The 9,575-nt window shown below is 35.1% G+C and overlaps 1 pseudogene; it reads right to left on the reverse strand.

Moving 5' to 3' along the window:
- Nucleotides 1–1,185: 1,185 nt before the first annotated feature.
- LOC122134949 lies at nucleotides 1,186–4,036 on the reverse strand (annotated as a pseudogene).
- Between the last annotated feature and the right edge of the window lie 5,539 nt (nucleotides 4,037–9,575).

Here is a 9,575-nt window from a genome sequence, read left to right on the forward strand (position 1 = left end):
CATGATGCTTTAACTTTAAACCCAATTGTAAAATATTCACTTCTGATTTACTTTTACTTTTCTAATCACTTCAAAGAATCTCCTCTAACAAAAAAAGCTTTAAAATACACCCAATCTTATAGGCAAAAAAAAAAAAAAAAAACACAGTGGTAACTTTTGTTATATTTATTTATTTTGTTTTATTTTTACTTATTTAATTATCTTTTGTTTTTACTGTATCCCCCATTGTTCTTGTTCTAATGTTTACGTGTATCCATGTGATATTGTAAATAAATAATAATAAAAACAATGTGTAATAAATGTTTAGACTGTTGGAGCTTTAGGTGAGAAATGTTTTATTTGTATAGGCAATTTAAAATTTAAGTGAGAAAACTTTATTAATAAAGGCTGTACATAAATATTTATCTGAGTAATATTCAGGAATTCACCATAACTCTAGCTGCGTAAAAAAAAAAAAAAACAATTCCAAAAGGTAGAACACTTAAAGAAAGTCTGCACACTCTACCAAAAAAAGAAGCCGTCAGCTGCGAGATAAAAGCAATACTTTTTCTGAAAAAGGGGGCAAACGTTGACCTTTGTCAATGCTAAGTGTAACAACATGCGCGTTTCAGATGAGCACAATCTGCACAGAACCGATCACCGGTGATCACTGTGAGATGCATGCTGGGTAGAAATGTGTCCGAGGACGGTCTGATGCTCTGATGTCAAAATCCACTCGCTGACAACAGTTTTAATACTCACTACCAAAAGCACAATGGGAAATATCTTGCTGACGACACAGCTTAATGCTCATCGGTTGTGATTGTGTTTATGTTGTGTTTTATTATTAAAAAAATTTATGACAGTGTGATCTCTGTGTGAAATATGTGATTGTTGTCATATGTATTTTAGAATTTTTTAGAAATCACCTGTTTGTATCAGGCTAAAGTAAAAATGGATGATAAATAGTCTATGGAATAAATATGGAATTAAATAGCAAGGACTTTAAGTATCTTGTTCATCATATTTGTTTTCATATAAAAACAACAGAGATGAGATAATATCATGTTTATTTGTTCATCATATTTGTTTTCATATAAAAACAACAGAGATGAGATAATATCATGTTTATCAGCAACACAGCGCATGAGTCCAGAAATTACATCAAAGTACTGATTTGAAGCGGCGCTGTGCAGACTGATCTTTTTATTTCATATAAGTATTCGATCGCTCATCGGTCTGCGCAGCACTACTTCTAGTCAAACACACCTCTAGTTCAGCTCTTCTGGATCTGATGTCATAAACCAGAAGAATGACAGTGGCCACGCCCACCAGAGCAGAGAGGGCCAATCGGATCACAGCTTCAGTAGAACCACAGCAGTGGACAGAGTCTGAGGAATAAAAACCCCAAACTGAGATCAGATCAGTCAATAAACATTAATATCAGCACCGACATCAACTAATATCAGCTCTGCTGTACCTGAACATGTGTGACAGAGTTGAGTGATGTCCAGATGTTGAGTCTGGTTGCTGATGGGATTGTTGAGCACACAGCTGTAGGTGTTTTTATCCTGATATTCCACCTCCAGAGGTAGAGAGAGACTGATGCTGAGATCAGACACACTGATGCTGGACAATAAACTGTTTCCTTTGTACCAGGAGAGAGTCACATGACCCACATTCACCACTGAACACACCAATGAACAATTCTGCTGTGGTGATGGTGATGATGATGATGAAGAACAGTCTCTGCTGATGACAGGAACAGACAGACGAGCTGAGAGAGTCACATGACCCACATTCACCACCAGTAATTAATGGTCGGTTTTTTCAGTCAGTGTTTAATGCTGATACTGTTAGCCTTTATCTTAATTTATTTCTCAAGATTTATAACAGATTTATATATAAGAAAACAAAACAAACAAAAAAAAACATGTTAATCACAGAAATTAATAATTAAAGTAAAAAACAAACAGCAGCAGCATTAGTTTCTGTTGTGATGTGATTCTCGTTTGAAGTAACAGTGTTTTCATTTTTTCTGACATTTATTATCCTCCCCGAACAATGTAATGTTATTAACATGTTAAAATTATGAAAGCAACTCTATGTAAAATATCTGGTCCTCTAGTGGTTAGATATAAACCTGCATGCATCTTCAATGATGCGTGATCAGTTACTCACAGCCAGAGTCACTACATACACCTCTACAAGACACACACAAGTGAATGACGCGTGTATGCATTTGTTTACAGATTTATCAAAGTGTATTTGGGAAGACATGTATTTTTTTTTTTTTTTTACTATCTCTTATTAATATATTTGTTGCTATTATCAGAAAAAGTCAATATCAGAACAATATCCCGGCTCTTCTAAGCTTTATAATGGAAGTGAATGGGGGTCAAGATTTTGAAGCCCAATAAAGTGCACCATCCCATCATAAAAAAAGTGCTCCACGCGGCTCCGGGGGGTTAATAAAGGGCTTCTGAAGTGATATGTTTGTGTGAGAAAAAATATCCATATTTAAAACTTTATAAACTGTAATCTCTAGTTAGAGGGATTATGAATTTTTATGTTTTTATAAACTGTAATCTCTAGGAGCCAGTTGTACAAAAGTAATCTGTTCAGATCTTGAAACTGAGGGGGAAAAAAGAAGATGACGTGATTTCAAAAATATTTTGTCTTTGCACTAAACACTTTTGTCATTTTTATGCTATCTGAATGAATGTTTACATTATGAATGTCAAAGATCTCTTAAGAAAAAGAAAAGAAAAGAAAAGAAAAGAAAAGAAAAGAAAAGAAAAGAAAGAGAAAAGAAGAAAAAAAGAAATAAGAATTTCATGAATCTGGCAGCACAGATGACACTGTAGTTGTGACTCACCATAGACTGTAACACTGAATCTGTTTGTGATCAGTGTATTTGTTCTTTTGATGGTTACATTATAAAGTCCAGAGTCTGTGGTTCTGGTGTTTGTGATGGTCAGAGATCCAGTCTGATGATCCAGCTTCAGTCTGTCTCTGAATCTCCCAGCAGGACCATCAGATGTGGAGAAAATTCCTTCCTCTTGATTGATTAGAGCTATCTGAGTCCCTGGACGTCCAAATGTCCACATTATCACATCAATCTGTCTGTATTTCAGTAACACCAGATTCTAGAGTGACTGAATCTCCCTCCGTCACCATCTTCACTGCATCACCAAACACACCTGGAGAACATACAGAAGAAAATATTATAGACTTTTTAAAAGTATTTTTGATTTGAGCTCAATAACATCAACGCATCATACACAGAAAACACTTTTACTGCAGATGAGAATCACGTCACACTGAAACTAAAGCTGCTGCTGTTTGAGCTTCAGTGATTTATATAAAGGACATTTAGAAAAAACAAAAAAAAAAAAATGAGCACTGAATCTGAAGGAGCTGAAATCAGAAAAACTTACCAACCAGACACCACAAATACAAACAGAAGCAAAATCTGTGAAACATCTTCAGTGGTTTCAGTCCACAAATATGAAGACAAACTCTTCAGAAATGGTTCAGTAATAAAATGACAGATGAGCTGATGAGAGACTGATCTGTAGTAAAGTGACGGGTGAGCTGATGAGAAGCTAAAATAACTGCATATTTATTCTGTTTTGATGTGCCTGACCATCAGCAGCTTTTTTTTTTTTTATTTGTGAATTCTTTTATAATGTTTGACCTTTTGTGGTTTTCAGCTCCAGTCTGTCACAACTTCCTGTTGTCACAGTTATGTTCTGTTTTTATTTTTGTTTCTGTGTCTGTTCAACCCAGTCACAAAATGTATTCTATTGATTTGTGTTCATGAATTTCCCTTTTTTGTGTATCACTCAGCACGGCTTTCCATCTAATGTATTTCAAAAGGAAGTATCTTTTGTGCCTGCAGCATGTTTCTCTTTCTGCCACTCGGGAGCACAGACACTGTATTGTTTTTTTTCTTTTTAACTGTAAGCGCTACATTACTCAACATTTATTCAGAAGATTTTATCCTTGTTTTTATTGCTTTATATTCTGTAGGTCACTCACCATTGCTAACCATTGTCAGTGGTTCCTTCCAGTCAAAATATAGTAAATATATTCTTCTGGTTAATTAACAAGACCAGCAGAGTTGTGCTACGGCCATCGCTTTCTTTTCTGACAAATTTCTGACCTTTTTTTTTTCATGGGCTTGGTGTGTCAAATATAATAGTAAACACTACATAAGCCTTATCAACTGTCACTATCAAGCAGAAGATAATATTAAGAATCGACTTTGGGTTTCTTCTGTTTCTAATTTTCCATTGCTTCAAAATAAGATTTTGAACGTGTATGTGGTAAAATTGGGAGAATTTGTTTGTTTTTTTCAGCTTAGGATGCTGATAGAAGGAATGTAAACATCAGTATCAGGTAGGATTAAGGTGCAGTTCATCAACGTTAGATTTGGTTAGCTAACTGTATTTGATAATGTTTATGATTCCAGTAATTATTACTTTACACATTGCAGGATTAATTGGATCCTCATTGGATATTTCTTAAAATGTATAAGAGCTTGTCTAGAAAATTTGATCAAAGGTGTTATTGTAATTAGAAAAGGCCAATATGTTCAAAATTTGATTAAGAATAAATGCATAACGAAATAAAGTAAAGGGATACAAACAGGTCTTGTCAACAGTTTGAGACTGAGCAAAGAAGTGTGTAAAAAAGAAATGATAACCGGTTTGCTATATGATTATGTGATGTCAGTGTGTCATGAAAAACAGCCTTTAAAGATGTTATTTTATTTTCTATGGTTATCAAAGATGATAAGAAAGCAAAGGCCTGGTTGATGCACATGTATCTATACCTCCAAGGATCCTCTCAATGCAACAGGCCCCAGGATGGCCAAAACTTTCTCTTCCTCTGTAGGGAGAGAAGGAACTGAATTGATACCCCATCAGTCTTGTTTGCTTCCCTCTTACAGCCCTCTGCCACCCTTGCAAAAACTCCCTCCACTTATTCCTGATTTCTTTTGGGCTTCGTTCGTATCCATAGCCAGCATCATTTATTTTTTGAGTGATATCTGCCCAGATTTTATTTTTGTCAGTATTTGTAATGCTGTTTTTCAGCTTTGAAAATAGCTGGACTTTATTATTTTCCACCTCCTCCAAAATAACTGTGATTTCATGTTTGAAAATTGGGTTTTTTCGTGTCATTTTCATTAACACGTGGCTGAATGGCAAGGAGACTTAAATAGTAAAAATTTAGCTAAATAAGCAACAGATGTCCACAACACTACATCACAGTTTTTTTCAACTGTTTTAACTGTGCTTATGTAGGCCTATCGATATTAAATAAGAAATGGTGTATTTATATGAAATTGTGAAATTATAGACATTGGGGTCAGAAAAAGAGCACATTTTTAACTCCGTGTGTGTATATGTATATAATATATTGCAGAACAAATGAATGATTCGTTATTACTCGACTCCTACATAACGTCATTTCAAAAGCGTAGGGATTTGAGTCGAAGAAAAGAGAAAATAAAACCAAATTAATTTAGGTGGCGGTATGTGTTTTCATGGCTCCAGTCAGCCATTAGATCGAAGAAGAAGAAGAAGAACGAGAGCTCAAACCAACGTAGTTTGAACGATGGATCTGTGACACAGCTACCATGTTTTTGGGAAACAGTCGTGACTAGCAAGTTCGTTTCCACAACGATGCATCGTAGTATGGTGGTTAATCTGAGAGTTATGTAGTTGTACGGGAAAAACGCACCCCTGGTTTGATTAGGATATATATACTGAGTCAGAGTCTTATTCTGGGTCGCTCTCTGAGGCCAATCTGTGTGACTGTTGAACTTTTCATGCAAGAAAAATCTTCAAAAGACTTCTGTCTCATACCTTTATTGAAATAGATAATTTTCACAACAGTAATCTACAGTATTTAATATTTAGGATCACAAACTCATCAAAAATCACTTAAAAGAATAAAAAGATGACAAAACTGCAAATACAGTGATATATAATACTATACGTATATATATATATATATATATATATATATATTATATTTGTGAGGAAGCAGAATCAGGGAGAGTTTGATCAGTGTTCTGTGGTGAAACACGTGTAAATCACCTCCGTCACGTCTGATTCCTGTAAATCAAACACATTCATATTCATATCAAATAAACGGCAGAAACTTGCTGCAAATTCAACATTAAGGATTGATAATGCATTGGACCGGAGCATCAAATTGAGTATTATGGGATAGAATGAGTGAATATTATGGGACATGAGACAGTGCTTCTTGCACTAAATGACTGTTTTGTGTTTGTGTGTAATGCTCTGTGTTTTTTATGGTTTATGGACTTTTATTATGAAAGTAAAAAAAAAAAAAAAAAAATAAATAAAACCAAGCAACTGTTTGAAACCTCAAAACATGTTAAACACATAATATAATAAAGCACACTGCCATATACAGTATGTGTAATGAGTTTGTGAAGTAGTGTGCAGAAACAATTGAACATTTTTAAACTGTATCACACTATTGCTAAGTGCTATGAGGTTATTTTGAACTTTAAAAATGAATGTAAATGTCATTGAACACAGAGACTCTTACCATCATTAGTTCAGTGTGTTTGTAGAGTAATGCAGCAGCTGTTGAGTCTCGTCTTCATGAACTGTAATGACAGACACGTTCAGTCAAAACATGCAGAATATTGGTGATTTACAATTATATTTACAGATGTGTGAGCTGTAGATTTCACTTGACCTGCGTCTCTGTGTTTCCTGCAGATACAAAACAACACAATCACATGCACAATCACCAGAGATCCAGCAGCAGCAGCAGCATTGATCAGCACTATTAGCAGAGATACTGAGCCTGGAGGAGCTGAAGAAGGAGGATGTGAAATATGAGGTGAAGGAGTCCGTGGGTCTGCTGTTGTAACAGCTAAAGACAGACAGTTATTAGTGTGAATGAATATGTCAGTCTGATCTACAACAAAAGACAGACATCAGCTCAGTAAATAACCACATATATCACAGCGCTGCTGTACCTGCAGATGTGTGACAGAGTTGAGTGATGTCCAGATGTTGAGTCTGGTTGCTGATGGGATTGTTGAGCACACAGCTGTAGGTGTTTGTTATCCTGATATTCCACCTCCAGAGGTAGAGAGAGACTGATGCTGAGATCAGACACACTGATGCTGGACAATAAGCTGTTTCCTTTGTACCAGGAGAGAGTCACATGACTCACATTCACCACTGAACACACCAGTGAACAATATGATGATGATGATGATGATGATGATGAAGAGCATTGTGAAGAGTTTCTGCTGATGACAGGAACAGGCAGACGAGCTGAAAACATGAGAGAACAAATTAAATGTAACAGTAATTAATGGTCTGTTTTATCAGTCAGTGTTTAATGCTGATACTGTTAGGCTTCATCTTAATTTATTTCTCAAGATTTATAACAGATTCATATGTAATATCGTTACATTGTCAGGGACGATAATAATGTCATAAAACTGAAAACTTTTTACTTCAGATGAGAATCACGTCACAACAGAAACTAATGCTGCTGCTGTTTGGGCTTCAGTGTTTTTTACTCTAATTATTCATTTCTGTGATTAACATTTGTTTTTTTAAGATGTTAAAATTATGAAAGCTACTCTATGTACAATTTTTGGTCCTCTAGTGGTTAGATATAAAACCTGCATGCATCTTCAATTATGCATGATCAATTTTTTTTACTCATTTGTTGGTAAAGTAAACTTTCAGCTTGACGTTACTCACAGAGTCACTGCGTACAGTACATACACCACAAGACACACACAGGAGAATGACGTGTGTATGCAATTGTTTACAGATTAGCACAAATATGAAAGTGTATTTGGGAAGAGATGGATTGGAAAATTTAATCTTTTTTTTTTTTTTTTTATTTTTAATATCGCTCATTAATATATTTGTTACTATTATCAGAAAAAGTTACAGACTGTACTTTTAAAGAGTTAGTTCACCCAAAAATTAGCCCGTGATTAACTCGCCCTCAAGCCATTCTAGGTGTATATGACTTTATCTTTCAGACAAACACAATCAGAGTTATTAAAAAATAAACCCGGCTCTTCCAATCTTTATAATGGCAGTGAAGATTTTGAAGCCCAAAAAAGTGCATCTATCCATCATAAAAAATGCTCCACACTGCTCTGGGGGGATAATAAATGCCTTCTGAATCGAAACTATGCGTTTGTGTAAGAAAAATATCCATATTTAAAACTTTATAAAAAAAAAGTGCATCTATCCATCATAAAATGAGAGTAGTTTTTTCCAGCAGATGACGCAGGCGTAGTGTAAGCTCTGACTGTATTCATCTGATAGAAGAAAGTTATAAACACCATGGTTTCAAGGGTGAGCCTCGGGACCATTTGCTATTCTTTGGTGAATGTTTCTGAATCTAATGCAATTAACAGTTGCATGTGTTCTTTACACTAATAGAGTCACATCTGTTCAGGTGCTATTTTAAGGGAGCTCACAACGGTTATGGGATCAGAATCCCTGCCTAACTGGATTGCAGTCACGGATAAAAACACCATGGTTTGAGGGTGAGCGAAATCATTGGAGTCACGCAAGTATTCTAAAATGTACAACTTTCCCTTTAATGAAAGCAAAGTTTTCAGAATACACAAACAATAGTCACGGATTGAAAAAAAAGAATAAGTCGCTCATCAAAAAAATTAATAACGCATTTAAAAAAAATAATAAGCATCAATAAAAACTCAGACAAGCGTGCTCATAAAACAAAATTTTTGTACGCAACGCTGTTTTTTTTTCCCTTCACAAGATTCAAAAATATGTTTGCGCTTGCTTTTCCAAATGTTGCAAACAAGAGTCTTATAGAGTTGATTGAAAACTGCATAATGTACCTCGTTTTTAATAACGCTTGTAAAAATAATAAGCTTACACAATCAAAACTTTAAACAATTCCTTATAATCTTTCCATTGCACAAAATAGCGATCTATCGTCTATGCAAATAAATCAGGTCGGGCTTAAGCGACTTCAAATCATGTTAGTTCTTGGTTGACAGCTCTCCTCTGTTTTCTGATGAAGAGGGACGGTGACATGCTCATAGCGCGCCTTATTTTTGTATGTTTATTGCTGTTTTTTCCCTTGTCTTGTGAGAATATGTTCTGTCGCTGGGAAACTTCCTTCCATACAGGACACGGTTAGAGTGTCTGATGTAACTGCTGAACGTCTGCCTGGCGATCCGTTAACTTAATTGAGTAGTTCTAGATTGACAGACATTTAATGTTTTAGCCATTGACTAGATGAAGAGGGACGGTGACATCACTCCATACATGCATTGGACCAATGAAGTTACTTAAGGCCAGGTGGATTTAATTTACAATGAAATTTGCTAACTGTGTTTATTTACAAAAGACTAAGCAATTATATGCAACATAGAAAAATATATAAGGGCCTAACACTATCATAATCATCCATAAAAAATTAGAATACAGCAGACATGTATGAAAGTAAGGAAAATGAAAGAAATATAACCAAGGAAAACATGATTTTGCGTGCAAGTCAGACAATTTAGCATTAATATTTGAATTTTG

The sequence above is a fragment of the Cyprinus carpio genome, chromosome A22, assembly GCF_018340385.1.
Source record: "Cyprinus carpio isolate SPL01 chromosome A22, ASM1834038v1, whole genome shotgun sequence".
NCBI lineage: Eukaryota > Metazoa > Chordata > Actinopteri > Cypriniformes > Cyprinidae > Cyprinus > Cyprinus carpio.